Genomic DNA, 18,128 nt, shown 5'->3' with positions numbered 1-18,128 from the left:
GCAAGGATTGAAATTGCTATGGGAGAGAGTACAATATCTTCAGATCTTCAAATCTGGTATCAACAAAATCTTCAAATGTACTAGAAACAGCTAAATTTTATTCCAAAGTGGGTGGGTGTCCTCATGAGTGGTCTCACTGACAGCATATGAGTTTCCTTTTCTCCGTTTTCTTGACAGTACTTGGTGTTGTCAGATATTTTACATTTTTGTCTGATGCGTGAAAGCGCTGTCTACATGAGGTATTAATTTGCATTTCCCTGTGTGCCAGTGAGGCTGACATCTTTCCATATATCTATTTTCATGTATTTGGTATTCTGTGAATGACTGGCCATACCTTTTGCACCTTTTTTCTATTTTCTTATTGATCAATCTGATCCGTTGTTGAGCTTATGTACCATAAATATCTTTTTTCTTTTCTTCCTTCTAACATAATGTAGAAGCTAAGAGTGTGGATTCTGGGGCAACATTGCCAGGGTTAAATCCCAGCTCCAGCACTTCTGTGTGGCCTTAGGCTTAATCTGTGTGTGCCTCAGTGTCCTCATCTGCCAAATGGGATGATGGCTCCCTATGGTGGGCCTGGGAGGATGAGCAGGTTCGTATCTGTGAAGCAGTTAGTGCCTGTCATAGTAAGCACAAGATAGACTAATGCACCTTGGTGTGCTGGGCCCTGTGTGGTCACATGGGGCTGTATGCACAGGCGTCGTCCCCATGGCCAGAGCTGGAGCTCAGATGTGTCTGAGAAGATTGGCAGATGTTCTTCACTCTGACTCCCAGTCTCCTGGGTGGTCCCTGCTTCCGTCCCTGAGCTGCCTGAATGGAAAACGAAATCCCAGCTCCGTTCCAGGGGATGCCTGGGAATTGGAAGGCATCAGGCTCCTCACAGCAAAAATAGAAGCCTCATTTGCTTAGGAGAGAACAATGACGAGGAGGCAAGCCAGCAGAGGCGGCCTTGGTGGGCTGTGTACACCCTCCGCTCGTCCCCACGCTCCCTGGGGTCAGACACCGATGTGGCTAAGCTGCCTGCAGACCTTCCCTTCCCCTTCATCCTGGCCTGCTGTGGGCACCAAGGTCCATCCTGGGACGTGGACTGTCTTGGCACCAAGTTCCAGTTTTTTTTGTTTGTTTGTTTTGCGATGGAGTCTGGCTCTGTCGCCCAGGCTGGAGTGCAGTGGTGTGATCTCAGCTCACTGCAAGCTCCGCCTCCCAGGTTCACGCCATTCGCCTGCCTCAGCCTCCCGAGTAGCTGGGACTACAGGCGCCTGTCACCACGCCCGGCTAATTTTTTGTATTTTTAGTAGAGACAGGGTTTCACCATGTTAGCCAGGATGGTCTCGATCTCCTGACCTCGTGATCTGCCCGCCTTGGCTTCCCAAAGTGCTGGGATTACAGGCGTGAGCCACCGTGCCCGGCCAAATTCCAGTTCTTAATACTTCAGTGTCGCACTGTTCCCTGATTTCCCAAAGCTGGGCAGGAATTGCAGAAAACAAGGTCAGTTTAATATCGAGAATCACTGGAGAACCGTGTCAGAGCCCTGCTGAGAGGGGCGCAGGGAACTGTGTTTCTGTCTACCTCATGCTGTGGACAGCACAAGGACAGACTTTCCGAAGATTACAGCCCAGGGGGAAGAGGGCACGTTTAGTGTCAACGCCACACAGAAGAAGTTAGCTTGGCTGGGCGCGGTGGCTCACGTCTGTAATCCTAGCACTTTGGGAGACCGAGGTGGGTGGATCACCTGAGGTCAGGAGTTCGAGACCAGCCTGGCCAACATGGTGAAGCCCCATCTCTACTAAAACTACAAAGATTAACCAGGCGTGGTGGCACATGCCTGTAATCCCAGCTACTCAGGAGGCTGAGGTGGGAGAATTGCTTGAACCTGGGGTGGGAGAGGTTGCAGAGAGCTGCACTCCAGCCTAGGCAACAGAAACTACGTCTAAAAAAAAAAAAAAAAAAAGGGAACAAGTCAGCTCATCCCCACTGCAAGGAGGAGCTCCTGGATTTATTTAAGGGAGCCTCAGATGACTTTACATAAAAGCAAATGTGGAAAAAGCGATAAAGTCAGATATATTGAACATTTGTCCTGAGGGCACATTTCTGAGCTCTAAAAGCCAGGACTGGTTTTATGTAACATCTGTGAATCTGGAAACAGGCTGAAATACTCTACATCTGCACGCCCAACTCTGCCTTTGGGGTGGCTGCATGAGCCCCTGTGGTCTCCTTAAAAGAATTGGTCCCCACTGGGTGAACTAGTCGCCCATGAAGCGTCTCCGAATTCCGATCTGGAATAGGAAGTGAGGACCCGGGGGCTGAGTGTCCCTCATCACATGTGGCCCGTCACTGCTAGACTTCAAGGTAAGTTTCCAAGAACAGAGCTCTTCGTCCATTTTCATGATAGCGATTTGTACATTATTCCTAAATAATTTTAATGCCGTGTTTACAAGCCACCTTCCCAAACAAAACAATTGTTCTCGGCAGTTAGACTCTTGAAGACTTAAGTTTTAATCCAGTTTGTTCTCAAAACATTTGCACAAATGAGAGTCTTGAGGTTTGAGCTTTCTATTCTGAAGGCTCAGCTTCTTGCCCAGGAGAAAAATAATACATGCTCATGTTTATAAACAGAGTTATGGCATTGGAGTCCTTTATATCGCAGCCAGCCTAGGGACTCAGTTATTCAGAATTTAAACATTTTACTTGTAAAGAGCACTTCGGTATCCACCCCAGCTTCACTGTCACTGTCCCTGCCACCCTTCCCTCTAAAACCTGGGTGTCCTCCTCCCCGACTGGCTCTGAGGACCTGGAGCCCATCTGAGCCCACCTCCCCTCCCCACTGTCACTGGTCTTTGGCCATTTCTTGGAGCAGTTCCTGGGGCCCCTTTGCTTTCCTTGTCCTGGAAGGGCCCTGCTCTGCCTGTCTCAGCACCATCTCTGTGTATCCCATCAGGAAGCAACAGACAACTCCTCAGGCCCCACAGTAAAAATGTCACTCCTGGTCTGGGGGCACGTCCATCCCCCGTGTCCCCAGTCCCATCCTGGGTGTTCTGGGGTTCCAGTCACAGCTGTGGGGACACCGCCATCTCACTGCATCCCTCTTGCGGCAGCTTGGCTGAGCTACAGGACCGGGCCGCAGGAGGCCTCCTTGTGCTGGAGCTCACCTGCCAGGTGCCGAGCTCTGCCAGCTGCCCGACCCCACTGTGAGGCCGCCCCGTGCAGGCGAGTTCACTGGCAGCCCAACCAGCCCGCGAAGGCCATGTGAGTGTGAACCCCCGTTACAAGCTTTCCCTCATGAGGTGGCGCTGACAGTCTAGGGGATACCTGCCTTTCATTACCAGCTGCAGCCGTTAGGCTGGTACCAGGAGGTGCCAGGTCAAGCTGGCACTGGGGGCAACGCTCTATCTTTGATGCACCCTGATGCTTCCCCACATCCTTACGACCATGGTGCTCTGCACAGGCCCCTTCCAGCCCATCCCAGGGCCTCTGCCCAGTGTGGCCAGAGCCTCCTGTCAACAAGTGTGTCACTGTCTTCGGGTTATTATTGCTCACTAGATTCCACTTGCTCCACAACCCAGGCACAGTGTGCCAGAGTTTCCCAAACCTGTGTGCTCAGTGCCAGCCCCTTACCAAGTGCAGGGTTGCCCATTTCACTCTAGGAAATGCAGCCCTAGCTCGGGGGCCAGCTAGAGGAAGGAGTGTGATTGTGCCTTCCCGGGACAACTGCCAGGTCTGCGAGTCTGTGATGTTGTGAGTGTTGCCTTAGCTTTGCTAAGAAAATGCTTAGGGAAGTGGGTTCCTTCACCCGCTCTTCTACCCGTGTGCCGTTCTGGCTCCAGGGCCGGTGTCCCTGCTTTGGAGAGGATGCTGACATGAGCTGCCCTACTGGGGGTCTGTCAAGGTTCTCTTAGCCTAAGCAGCTTCCTGTCTCGGGCTCCCTCCCCAGCCATTTGGGTCACCTCGGGGCCCTGAGGATCGCTTCTGGATCTCAGACCCCCTCACCAACTCCTGTGACACAATAATCAAAGGTAATTAGGAAATGTATGAATCATCTTCTTTAAGGAATATTTAGCATTTCTGCTCATTCCAGAGTCCCTGGAAACATGGCATTTCAAAGGCTCAGTTAGATCACAAGTCCAATTTACTGCCAGAAATTTGCACGTAGAATAATACAGAGCCTATGATGGCAATTGAAGTGGTATCCTGTGAGAAAATTAATTAGTCCTGAAACTAAATGCCAACCGTCTCAGCAAAATATTCATGAGAGAGGCGAACCTCGTGCATGGTGTTTGAAGTCAGGCAGCTGAGGCTGTGTACTGGACGTGTTCTCTGTGGCTGAGTTCTGCTGTGGATTCTGGGCTCTAGGCAAGGCCTGTCTCTCCTTCTGGACTGGCTTCCAGGGCTGTGGGCTCAGGGAGGCCCTGCACCCTGGAGAATGAGGGAGCCCGTGAGCCTCTTTGGTCTTCTATTTGTGTGTACTTCTGGGCTAAGCTCCCAAGCCTCCAAACAAAAATAAAGACCTGTGAATGGCTATACTTGGAGAGCAGAGTGTTTCGATATCATGGGGAGACTGTGTACTTAATTTACAGTCTGAAGACTTGAGAAGGACTTAATTTTCCCACAAATGGTGAGAGAAGAGCAGGCCCCAGCCTTTCTGTCTGATGACAAACAGCCGAGGGGGACTGGGGAAGTGGCCTGGTCCTCACTTCCTCCCTGGGGGGGCAGGAAGAGGATGGAGTGATGTGCTTGGCAGATGCAGGAATAGCCCGGCCATGGGAAAGGCCCAGGGTTTCCAAGCAGCATCTGATCCTCTGTGTTCCTTCTGCCTGCTGGGATGGAGCCTGCCCCTGAAATGTGCCTGGCCCACTGGTGACTCAGAGTCAGCTGCCCCCAGGACCTTCCCAGCTCTCGTGACCTTGCTGGGCATGACTTTCAGGGGAGCTCTCTGTCCAGGAGAATCACACAGCCGTGCTGTAGCGAGTGCTAGCCTGGGGGCCCTGGAGAGGGCAAGCACAGGGCGCTCCTGCATGGAAACGAAAATGAAGATTTTTCTCTGCAGAAAATGTGCTGGAAAGTGGTGCTGGGTCCAAGTGGTAGGTGACCTGGCTTTTGAGCGAAAATGCTGCTGGGAAATGAGAGAAAGAAACATGAAAAGAATGCAAATGAGGATGGTGGACAGGGGCCCAGAGGCCTGTTTCCTCCGCCCTCCGCGAAGGCTGAGTGTGTGATGCCTATAAATAGACACTCAAAACCCGTTCTAAATGGAGTGAAGACATGGGCCTGCTTCCTCTTATGGAAAGGTCTTACATAAGGTGCAGTGCTGCTGTTGCTCCTGGGCGGTGTGACGATTCTGTGCCTTTGTTGGAAGTCTGTGTGAAGCCCGTGGGGCTGCTGGGGGATGCAGATGGATGAGCACTGGCCTTTCCGGAGACTTGCAGACTCTGGGAAGGAGGCTGTGGGCAGTGGACAGGCCTCCCAGGGCTGGGACGCAGTCCTGAGACAGGCTCCGGGTTTCCTGAGGTGCTTCTGGGCAGGAGCAAGTGGGAAAAGCTGCACTGCAGGGCTTGGTCAAGTGACAGCTGCCCAGAGCTGGGGTTTAGGGTGCCTGGAGAGGACAGGGACTGGCAGGCCTGACTTTCTCACTGATGTGCTTGGGGTCACAGAGCTAACCTGTAACCGAGTGAGGAACTGAGGCCGCATCCCTGGACTCCCAGCGGAGGGTTCTTGCTGCTGGACTAACCTTTGGTTCGTACCCTCATCAGAATACTTATTTTTGGAGGACCCCAGGTGGCGAGCTTAGGAGTGAAGAAGGGAATACTATTCGATGCTAATGTGATTCCAGGCAACATTCTAGAGGTTTCTTTGCAGTTCACCTTCCCAGCCACCTTTGAAGTAGTTCTTATTGTCCAGTTTTACACACAATGAAACTGACGGAGATGGTGGGAAGGGATTTTCTGACGTTCACACAGGAAGCAAGCAGCCCACGCTGACTCCACTGCGGAAAGCGTGTGTGTGATTGACATGCTTTTTGTGTGGTGCTCACTTTGGGTGTGATAAAGAGGCCTCCTTGCAGAGGGCCAGGCTCTGTGAAGCACCATGTTGCTTCAAAGAACAGGCCTGGAAAGGCCACAGAAGCACCATATCCTGGGAAAGAAATGGAACAACGGTGCAAACGGCCAGTTTCCCCTGAGCAGAGGCAAGCAGGTTACAGCTCTGCGGCTCCCTTCACGGGTACCTTGTTCAACATGGAAACATCTTTAGCCTCCTCAGAGACATCGGGTCATCTCCTTTACATGGGGACCAGAGGTATCTGCACTGGGCCATTTTGGGGAGGAAATTCCGTAATTATAACCCTCTGCTAGAAGTGTCTGCCTGGGAAGTGAGAGCAACTGGCCGCTTTCTTAGAGAAGCGAAGACGCTGAGTACAGAGTAAACCTTTGTGATGAAGTCGAAGCCACTGTCTTGCCTGTGTCCTGTTTCCTTCCCCAGTGAAAGGGGCTGTTCCCTGCTGCTGCAGACCCCGGGACCAGACTGCAGGTGCCCTGTGCAGCAGTGCAGCGATTCGTGAAGGGCTCCCAGCCTGACCCAGCCCAACAGCTGACACCCCCGGGAGGAGGCTGTATTGCTATCCTTTTTGAAAGGAACACAGAAAGCCTTTGTAACTTTCTCTGTCAGTAGCCAACATGGAGGGAGAGGCAGAATTCAGATGTGATGTTGCAGACGAATGAACGCTCCTCCTCCTGTTCCACCGCTGGCTTCCTGCCCGTAGCCTTCGAATGCCCTTGCTCTGAATTCCTGATCCAACCTAAGGTCCTGGCCTTGACACCCCTGAGCCTGCTGGCAGTAGCTTCCTCTTCAGCCTTCCTGTGCAGAGCTTCCACTGTTCAGGGAAGTCTGAGACCTGGTGGCCTCTTTCTCATTCTTTTCATGAGACGATCTCGCCCAGGAGAAGGTGGGCTGAGACCCTGGGCATTGGAAGGGAGAAGTGGTCCTCCTTCCTGTCTTCACTTTCATCGCTCTCCACTCCCAGCCCACCCCCATATGTACACCCTCCACAGTCTGAAAGTGTCCTGAAGCATCAGCCTTGCAAACCCGTGGGGTCAAGCTTTGTTGTGGGAAAATACATATTCATGAGGGCTTTGAGGAGCCTCATTAAAATGCAGAGAGTCTCTCCTTACAGAATGGTACATAAGCCATCTCTTTATTTGCCCAACACATTGTTCTTAAGGCAATAATTATGCGATGAATGGCTAAAGAAACATTTTAATTATTTGTTTAGGGTAATTTCTGATTATCTCATTAGAATTGTAATCTGTTCAGTTTTACAGGTGATTCAAAGCCTCATAGTTCCATTTTTATACTTGAAGGAGCTGTGTGCGGGCACCTGTGTCATTGCTGAAACAAAAGAAATTTTCTCTGTTTTCTTCTGTTTTCTTCCAGAAAGATTTGATCACCAGGCAGGAGATTTTTCGGAACATTACCAAACCACTCATTTTCGGTAAGAAATACAAGGCAGCGTTGCATGGAGTGAGGTTTTGCTTTTGCCGTGTGGGGAGCGGACCGTTTCGCTGGAGGGAAAATGCTACACTGCAGGCAGAACTGCCAACTGCCATGGCTCTTTTGTTTTCTGGGATCCTGTGTGTGTGAGCTCGGGGAGTTTGAAGCTGGGGTTTGAGTCACAGCCAAGGAGTGGACGGACAGTGGGGACTCTGCTGGCACTCACCTTGCCTGGAACCAACCTGCCCACCACCCAATGACAACAGCAAGACAAGCACTCCCCGTGCATCCCCTCCTCATCATACTGGTGTTTCTGTAAACTGTGGTCCTCACCAGACTCCGTCATTGATTTGTGTAACCCCTACCTAGGTTCCTAGTTACAGCGAAAGTAAACACGTGTATATTGGCAACAACAGGTAGCACTCAAACCTTTCACTCTCCAGTGTGGGCAGTGGCTGGTCTACTTCGAGAAGGGACCAGCCATTGTGAGATAAACCAGGAAGCTGAGCAGAACAAATCTAACTTTGATAAAAAGAGACCTCCTCAGCTTGCCAGGGATGGAGCGTGGCCCATCCTCCCTCCCTGTGCATGGAGCAGTATTGCAGCCCTGATGACACTGCCCTACGGTCAGCATCTGGCTTGCCCTTGCCCCGTAGGACTGGTAGGAACAGAGCCCTGGTGCCAGCCGAGTGTTCCACACAGGGGAGACTTGCAAGGGACAGGTTCTGCACTGCAGATGAATTGGCTCTCTTCTTCTGTGGCTGGAGACACACAAGGCGGCGGCGTTGTAGGGAAGCCAGTGTACGGGGTGGGGCGTGTTTGGAGACCGATGAGCAGAGGGCATTGTTGCTGGAGTTAAAGAAGCAGAGCCAGGGATGGTCTTCATGTCCTGATGCCTGGAGCACGCCTGAGCTTCTGAGGGATTCTGGGGGTTCTTATGTATTCTTGGGAAGGAGCATGTGGTAAGCTTGGACAGGGAGGCAGTTCAGAGTGTCACATGCAAGGCAGCAGTGGCCTCGGGACCACCGCCCGACCAAGGCAAGGAACACTTTGTGTGTCCCCGTGGGGAAGCTCTGTGCCAGTTGTGAGGGGGCAGATGAAGACCAGTAGGGGTGAGGATGGATTCTGGAGTGTCAAGACTCAGGTTCAGAATCACAGTTTTTCTTCCAGGGCAGCACAAGGCCACAGGTCTGGCTATTTGAAGCCACCCAGAGAGCCATGATTTGTAAAGCAAGGCAGCTTTATTGATTTCACTTTCTGTCCTGCATCTTTCCCACATCGTGGTAACCACTCACACCCCTTTCTGCTTGTGTGGCCGGAATTCCCTTGCATCCAGTTGGGAAGCATTCTTGTCACAGATGTCCTGGGTGAATTCCACGGTGGCTGTCCGTGGAGGGGGCACCTTCACAAGGCATTTAAGAGATGTAGGACAATCAGCCCTCGTCCGTGAAACAGGATGAAATGGAGAGGAGCTGCATGATTATTAATGGGTTTGGACATAAGCTGGAGTGTCTACTGAAATTTTTCTCTGTTGTCAGTTTTCAAAGTTTGTGAATGTACTTTTGTGCTCTCAACAAGGCCTTTTCTACTCTGTTTAACTTTCCACTTAGGGTTGTAAACATACTTCAGCCGTAATGACATTAGATGCATCATCCACTCTCGGCTCTGAAAGTGCTGGAGATTTTGATTGTCACCAGCAGTAAGGACGGCTTATGAAGGGAGATGTTGTTACTTATGGAGACGCAGCTCACGATTCCGTAAAATTCCAGTCTTCTGGGAGCCCAGGGTTAAGCAGCTGCCTCAGCCCATCCACCCTCTAGGGACTGTCCACGGCGAAATTGGCTTCTTGACGTTTTCCTTATGGAACCTGGGGTGTCATTACATTCTGATAGAGTCATAGGGTGGTTCTATTTATGTCTCTAAGGTATAAGGTATTTTTTTCTTCTGAGTCTAGAAAAGAACTACTGGAATTTTTATGTGTCCTGAAATACTATTAGACGATCAAAATCAATTGCAATAGAGAAGGTGCTGGGCTGTCTTCCCGATTGCGCTCACCCATCTGCAGTGTAATAGGCCTATCATGTAAGTGAATATACTCATCACAATTCTCTGCAGCTTCCCAGCAGAAAAGCATATTTCTTCTCAGAGAGAAAGGCGGCAAGGAGATGGATATTTTTAAATGCCAATTATGCCAGAATGAGTCTCTGTGAGGAGATCTGTAAAGAGAAGAAAGGGCCCGGGTTTATTTATTTTTCTACTGCAAATGGAATGATTCTGTAGCTTCAGAATGCTAATACCCGTGGTGTGCCTGATGTCTTTTCGTAGGATAATTTGTGAATGTGCTTCCACTTACAGGAAAAGTTTGAGGCTCTTTTCTTCTTCTTCTTTCTTTTCTGAGAATTAAATTCTAGGCCTCACTATATCCTATGATAACCATCCTATAGGCCCTTGATCTATAAAATGTGTGAATAATGAAATATATAAAAGCAGCAATTATCCTGAAGGGACATAGAATAAATTACAGCAAGTCTCAGAACATATATTAAGTTAGAAGACGTCACGTCCTGAAAATGACTGGCCGATGTGGTTCTATTATGTGCCCCAGTACAGATGCATATAAATGCTGTGTAAAACCTAGCCCCAAGTGTTTTTTAAAATATAAGATTCAAAGAATGGCATGGAAATTCCAAGCTACGAGACATGAAGAGAAAACACAAAGCCAGGGCACTAAGGGAGGAGGCCATGAGACCCCCAAACAGTGAGGTTCCTGTTGGAGAGCCAGGATGATGAAGACTGTGCGACATTTGTGCAGGAAGAGGCAGGGCAATGGCTGGGACAGGGTGGCGAGACTAGGAGCAAGTATAGGAAGCCAGGAGGTGGCAGAGCTGTGTTATGGACCAGGTGGGAAGTGGTGCAGGACAGCTGGTTGGCCACATAGGAAATGAGAAAAGATAAAGTGAAATCCCTACCTCACAGCATATGTACCCGTAAACGGCCATAGAATTAAAGGCCTATGCCAGGCATGGTGGCTCACACCTGTAATCCCAGCACTTTGGGAGGCCGAGGCAGGCAGATCACCTGAGGTTGGGAGTTCAAGACGAGCCTGGCCAACATGGCAAAACCCCATCTCTACTAAAAATACAAAAAATTAGCCAGGTGTGGTGGAGGACACCTGTAATCCCAGCTACTCGTGAGGCTGAGGCAGAATTGCTTGAACCTGGGTGGCGGAGGTTGCAGTGAGCGAGATTGTGCCACTGCACTCTAGCCTGGGTGACAGAATGAGACTCCGTCTCAAAACAAAACAAAACAGAAAACAAGAGAAAAAAAGAATTAAAGGCCAAAATGTAAAGACAAAAATGTTAAAATACATAGAAGATTTTTTTCTATCTGCTCTTGAGGTGGGAAACATACACACATCATAAAAGAAAAGATGGATTAAGCAAACATCAGTATTAGCAACTTCTTTAAGAGAACTACAGGCTGGAATAAATATTCATGATGAATGTACTGTGAGAGATTGGTATTCTGTTTGTATCAAGAACTCTTTCAGATTAATTTTAAAAAGACAATAGAATTGAAAAAGGAGCAAATACTGTGAAGATGAAGAAACGCACATGTCAGGTAGACGAATGAACTCTGCCTCGCTCCCAATCAGGAAACTGCCAGGGAGATCATGAGATACCACTGCACACTAACATGTTGGCAAATTGGAAAGTCTGATAATCGAAGGTTGCTCCGAGTGTGAAGCAAGGGGGCCTTCATGTCCTGTTTATCAAGGGCAAATTAGTAAAACCCCTTTGGAGAACAATTAGGTTTTATCTAGTAAGGTTGAAATGTGGATCCCCCAGGACCCAGCAATTCTGCTCCTGGGTATAGATACCTTAGCAGGCCATGAAATGGATTCAGTGTTGTATTAGTCAGTTCTCTTGAAAACAGAACCAATAGGATCAATTTATCTTAGAGTTTATGTGTTGATGGATCAATTCATTGGGGTCAATTGATAGATTATAAGGTATTGGCTTGTGTGATATGGCATCTGTGAAGTCCCACAATCTGCCATCTACAAGCTAGAGACCCAGGGAAGCCAGTATTGTAGTGCAAAGGCCTGGGAAGCAGAGAACTGGTGCAGATTCCAGTCCAGGCCAAAAGGCCTGAGAACCAGAAGCATGGAGGACAGAGAAGACCAATGTCCCAGTCAAACAGTCAGGCAGAGCATGAATTCAACCCTCCTCTGCTGTTCTGTTGTACACAGGCCCTCACTGGAGTGGACGCTGCCCACCTACACTGAGGAGGGCCGTCTGCTCTCCTCAGTCTGCCAATTCCAATGCTAACCTCTTCTGGAAACACCTCACAGACTATCCAGAAACAGTGTTTAACCAGACGCATGGGCACCTTGTGGCCCAGTCAGGTTGACACGTAAAATTAACCATCACAAGTGGGTCACAACCAGCATTTTCTAAAAATATGAACTGGATTAGAACAGAAGATATCAGGGTTTGTTCTGCATAGTGAATGATAGTGATCCTGAGAAGGGGGACTGTGAGGGGTTGGGCCTGACAGCGATGGTTAAGTCTGAGTGGTGTGTTCATGGAGGTTTGCTACATTGCTTTCTGTATTTCTGCGTATTTGCAAAGTTGAGGAGAAAAGAAGTTGCACTGAACACCTGGATGTAGGCACACAGACCCAAGTGTTCTCTGCTGTGGGTCCCTCTGATGGGGCCGTCTTGCCCCTGTCTTGCTGGTTCATCCTCCACCTTGGCTGACTACCTGGCACCCTTGTACAGACGGTTCTGTTTGTCTCTTCATTGAAATGGGTGGGATTTATTTATTTATTTAGAGACAGGGTCTTGCTCTATTGCCCAGACTGTAGTGCAGTGGTGTGATCACGGCTCACTGCAACCTTGACCTCCAGGACTCAATCAACCCTTCCTCCTTGGCCTCCTGAGTGGCAGGGATTACAGGCACGTGCCACCACACCCAGCTAATTTTTGTATTTTTTTTAATAGAGATGGGATTTTGCCATGTTGCCCAGACTGGTCTTGAACTCCTTGGCCCCTAGAGTGCTAGGATTACAAGTGTGAGCCACCGTTCCCTGCATGAAATGGGTAGGATTTCTGAATGAGCCAGGCTTTGCGCATTGACCTGGCTCTGCCTCTTAAACTGCTGCCTTCACATGGGAGGCTCCTTCTGGCCCTGCCTGTGTGGCTGATTCCTCTCTCAGGCCTTGCTTCTCTCTGTCTTCACAGATGAGGCTCGTGGGCTTCCCTTTTTGGGACCTTGGGTGGACATCTGAGTCCACAGCCCTCCTGCCTGGCTTCTATCTCCAGATTTGCAGGCCTGCTTGTCCCGTATCCTCCAGTGCCCAGTCAAGTGCCTCATGTACAGTGGATGCTCAAGAAGTATGTGGTCATCACATAGCTCTAATCTCTTATTTTTATTTTTATTTATTTATTTTTTTGAGACAGGGTCTCACTCTGTCACCCAGGCTGGAGTGCAGTGGCATGATCATAACTCACTGTGGCCTTGAGCTGGGCTCAAGCAGTCTTCCCACCTCAGCCCCCTGAGTAGCTAGGACTACAGGTGAGTGCCACCATGCCCAGCTAATTTTAAAATCTTTTGTAGAGAGGGCATCTCACCATGTTGCTCAGACTGGCCTCAAACTCATGGCCTCAAGTGGTCCTCCCACGTGGGCCTCCCGAAGTGCTGGGATTGCAGGCATGAGCCACTGCCCCTAGACTCTAGAAATGTTCAGAAGCTCAGTTTCCCATCTGCAAAGTGGAGACTCATGAGTTGGGGGCGGGTAGATTGTGAGAATGAACCACACAATGAAACAGGGATGTGTAGCACATGTGAGTTTCCGGATCTTGCTTGTTTCCTTCCCTGGAAGAGGCAAAGAGAGGACGAGGAGCTGGCTCTTACTATTTGCTTGCAGACTTGGTGTGAGCTTTCGGATTGGAAGCTCCTGCTCTGACAGCCAGTTCTTTTTTGTTTCCAGTTGTACTTCAGAAGAAAAAAAAATTAATCAACACCTTTTTTTTAAAAGATGGAAAATGGGTTAAGAAAATAGCACAAGGAACTGCTACTAGGTTGAGCCCAACATAATTGGTGTGATGAAAGGGAAGTTAGCCATTTCTGTATGTAACTTTTGATTAATGATATTCAGCTCTAATTAATTATGTCCAGTTCTAATTAATGACATTAGTGTGCAAGCTGGCATTCCCAAACTGTGTTCTGAGCAGTCCCAGCGGATGTTCCTGAATATAATAGTCCACATTCACATTAGGCCAGGAAGCGCTGTCTGTCTGCCGGTCTTGGACACTCCCAAAGCACCATATAAAAGGCCTTCAGAAGTCCTGCAGGAAAGGGAATAATTTAAATTCCGTTTAACCTGTCATCTCCCAGACTTACTTTTACCATGTGTGCTGCTAGGCACATACTGGATATGCTAATTTAACTCTCATCCCACAAGGTGTGCTTGGACGAATTGTTGAGCAACGTACATGTTCATGGAGACGTTTTCTAAGTTCCAGAGTCATAACAGGGGTCTCCTGTATCGCAGCAGAGCGCACTACAAAGAATTGCATTTCGTACAGTCTAGGGCTGCTATGAACTAATCTCCTTTCTTGGGCAAATCGCTTAATCTCCTTCCATCAGTTCATACATCTGCAGAGGAAAGGGTGATAGTATGCCACCCTGGATGGTGGGAGGACTCCTAGCAGTGGTCGCTGTTACCATCTCATAAGAGACCCTCATTCCAAGGAAGTCCACGTCATTTGCCATGTTCTGGTCTCAGGGGGTCAGCGAGTGGGGGGCTGCAGGGAGAGACCACCACTTACCTCGTGAGCCTCATGTGTGGGGTGCACTGTGCGTTGTCCGTTGTTGGATTTGTGTTCATTGTTCATGTAAAAGTGATTATGTTGAAAAACAGACTGGTGGCAGACAGGCCTGTTTGGCATGGGTTAATGTGAGGCTGGAAAGAGAGCACCTGACCTTCAGTTCCAGAATCAGCCACTGCGGGAAAGGGTGGCGTCTTGGTGTCTGCACACTGTGAATGTCGAGGGAGATGAAGTGCAGCCTGGGGAGGGTGGACTTATCAGTCCAGTGGGTTGTCCAGGAGGGAGTGAGGGTTGATCTTTCATCTCGAAGGATGAATATACATTTCTGCGAGAGAGGGGGAAGACGGGCGTTCCGGCCAAACAAGCATGTATATATGACTGAAGCGTGGACAGAGGAAGCAGCATGGTGTGTCCGGGAATGGAATTGTTTGACCTGGCTTGATGGAGGAGCCCGGGGTGAGGTGGAAGAGGTAACAGAGGTCAGCTTGACCTGTGTAGACGGCCTGGGAGAAGCCCTGGCAGGTCTTTGTTGGAGGCTGACAGGAGGGGATGTGTTTTCCATAGTTGACCTCAGTGGGTGCGGCATGGGGTGGAGGCCCGTGCACCAGAGGCTCCTCAAAGAGTTTCTCAGAGAGACGACCAGGCTAGTGTTTTCATGGTACGGAGGTCGTCTTCGGAAACTCCCTTCAGAATCTACTTAAGACCTGGGTCAGATCTACCCTCCAGAGAACATCTGCTGCTACTGGAGATAGCTCTTCAAAAGCTAATGCAGGAGCTGAATGTTTTTCCGCCACGAGGGTTCCTTCTGCGCATCCATTAGTCTAGACTCTTGCGGTTTGAGGAGAGAGGCTCAGAGTAGTTAAGCCACTAGCTCCAGGTCTGATAGCTGGCTGATAGGACATCGACCTGCGGAGTCTCTATGGAGATGGAATAGTTTCAGTGGTGCACTGAAACAGTAGGGGATGGATGGGAGAAAGGCTTGGTCAATTAGTCAGATTCAGCCAGAGAAGCAGTAGGGGATAGATATGAGGAGATACCATGTGAGGAATCCGCTCACGCGGTTGTGGAACCTGACCGGGCAAACCCACAGGGCAGGCCATGGGGAAGGGCGGGCTGGAACTCCCAGGCATGGCTGAAGCTGCAGTCCACAGGCAAAATTTCTTCTTCCTGAAGGAAGCCTTGGCTCTACTTTTAAGGTCTGCTGACAAATGGATCCACATCCAGCCAGATTATCTGGGATAATCTCCTTTGTAAAAGTCAACTCGTTATGAACTTTAATGACATGGACGGAAGACTTTCACAGCGACGCCTAGAAGAGTAGCGTGATTGCCAAGTCAGTACCTCAGAAAGACCACACGCTTGGTAACACATGGGGGCTCCAGGGCCCAAAGCTGGTGCTGCAGATGTGTGGGGTGGCAGCATTGTCACTTCCTGTCTCCCACTAACCTCAGGGGCACAGTGGGCTGGTGGCTGTAGCATGGTCCACACCTGCTCTCAGGGATGCTGGAGGGAGACTGAGGCCCAGGCTTTTGTCGTGGAGACTTGGGATATGTCTAGGATCCCTTCTAAAAGCCAAGTTCTAGGTAAGATCTGGCCTTTCAGGGTTGGAGAGACCCCACGTGGCTTCTGAGCAGACTTCCTTCCTGAGCTCAGTCTTGGAAATGAAGGTCTCACCCCTGTTTGCCCCCTTCCTGTGACAGAGGGCTCTTTGCTTCTCTGTACTCCATGCCCCAGAGACAGTCTGCGCTGGGGACAATTTTATCTGAAATCTATTCCCAGCCCTAGCTTAGCCTAGTGGCATACTCAGTCCTGAAACCTAGAGGCCATTTCCACATTGGTGTAGCATCGTGATTCTCAGACTGTGTTTGGTATCAGGATCACCTAGGAAACTTGGTAAAAATACAAATGCAGGCCGTATCCTGCTTCCTCCATCCTGGGCTTCTGTGTTCTTTGTTAGCCTTCTCAGTGGTTCTGACCTAGATCAAAGTTGAGGACCACTAGCATAACACACGGCTGCTCAAACTCCAGTGTGCACTGGAATCTCCTGGGGATCTTGTTTATTTTATTTTTATTTTTTGAGATGGAGAATCGCTCTTGTTGCCCAGGCTGGAGTGCAATGGCATGATCTCTGCTCACTGCACCCTCTGCCTCCTGGGTTCAAGCAATTCTTCTGCCTCAGCCTCCCGAGTAGCAGGGATTACAGGCGCCCACCACCATGCCCAACTAATTTTTGTATTTTTAGTAGAGATGGCGTTTCTTCATGTTGGCCAGGCTGGTCTTGAACTCCTGACCTCAGGTGATCCACCTGCCTTGGCCTCTCAAAGTGCTGGGGTTACAGGCATGAGCCACCACGCCCGGCCAGGGACCTTGTTTAAATGAAGAGTCTGATTCCATGGTTTTTGGTGGATCCTGTGATTTTGTGTTTCTAACAACCCCCCAGGTGGTGCAGATGCTTCTGGTCCTCAGACCACATCTTAAATAGCAAAGGCATAGATAGGGGCTGAAATTAAACACCTAAGAATTGCCCAGACTTGCATCGGAATTCTGCCTCTACCACTTAACTGTCTCTGTGACACCCTGGGCAAAATGCTTAATCTTCTCTAAACCTTGATTTTCTTATCTGGACAATGGGAATAATGTGCCTTTTTTGTTTGTTTGAGATAGCATCGCTCTCTGTTGCCTAGGATGGAGTGCAGTGCTGCAGTCTCCTCTCACTGCAGCCTCAGCCTCCTGGGCTCAAGCAGTCCTTCCACCTTGGTCTCCGAAGTAGCTGGGACCTCAGGCACACACCACCACACCCAGCTAATTTTTAATTTTTAATTAGAGACAGGTTGCAAAAATTTTCTCCCATTCTGTAGGTTGCCTGTTCACTCTGATGGTAGTTTCTTTTGCTGTGCAAAAGCTCTTTAGTTTAATTAGATCCCATTTGTCAATTATGGCTTTTGCTGCCGTTGCTTTTGGTGTTTTAGACATGAAGTCCTTGCCCATGCCTATGTCCTGAATGGTACTACCTAGATTTTCTTCTAGGGTTTTTATGGTATTAGGTCTAACATTTAAGTCTCTAATCCATCTTGAATTAATCTTCGTATAAGGGGTAAGGAAAGGATCCAGTTTCAGCTTTCTACTTATGGCTAGCCAATTTTCCCAGCACCATTTATTAAATAGGGAATCCTTTCCCCATTTCTTGTTTCTCTCAGGTTTGTCAAAGATCAGATGGCTGTAGATGTGCGGTATTATTTCTGAGGACTCTGTTCTGTTCCATTGGTCTATATCTCTGTTTTGGTACCAGTACCATGCTGTTTTGGTTACTGTAGCCTTGTAGTATAGTTTGAAGTCAGGTAGCGTGACGTCTCCAGCTTTGTCCTTTTGACTTAGGATTGTCTTGGCAATGCGGGCTCTTTTTTGGTTCCATATGAACTTTAAAGCAGTTTTTTCCAATTCCGTGAAGAAAGTCATTGGTAGCTTGATGGGGATGGCATTGAATCTATAAATAACCTTGGGGAGTATGGCCATTTTCACGATATTGATTCTTCCTATCCATGAGCATGGTATGTTCTTCCATTTGTTTGTGTCCTCTTTGATTTCACTGAGCAGTGGTTTGTAGTTCTCCTTGAAGAGGTCCTTTACATCCCTTGTAAGCTGGATTCCTAGGTATTTGATTCTCTTTGAAGCAATTGTGAATGGAAGTTCATTCCTGATTTGGCTCTCTGCTTGTCTGTTGCTGGTGTATAAGAATGCTTGTGATTTTTGCACATTAGGTCTCATTGTTTTGCCCAGACTGGTCTTGAACTCCTGAGCTCAGGTAGTCTTC

At 49.1% G+C, this 18,128-nt stretch overlaps 1 protein-coding gene across 1 annotated transcript in view; it reads left to right on the top strand.

The window, feature by feature from the left end:
* The first annotated feature begins 7,425 nt into the window (after window positions 1-7,425).
* APBA2 (amyloid beta precursor protein binding family A member 2) overlaps window positions 7,426-18,128 on the top strand; it is a 122,687-nt gene continuing 111,984 nt past the window's right edge. The window contains exon 1 of the mRNA XM_030931682.1: window positions 7,426-7,483. The gene's annotated coding sequence lies outside the window, so the exon portion shown is untranslated. The remainder of the gene's footprint in view (window positions 7,484-18,128) is intronic.

The sequence above is a fragment of the Rhinopithecus roxellana genome, chromosome 5 (genome assembly GCF_007565055.1).
Source record: "Rhinopithecus roxellana isolate Shanxi Qingling chromosome 5, ASM756505v1, whole genome shotgun sequence".
Taxonomy (NCBI): Eukaryota; Metazoa; Chordata; class Mammalia; order Primates; family Cercopithecidae; genus Rhinopithecus; species Rhinopithecus roxellana.
This window is presented reverse-complemented; position numbering and strand designations above follow the sequence as displayed.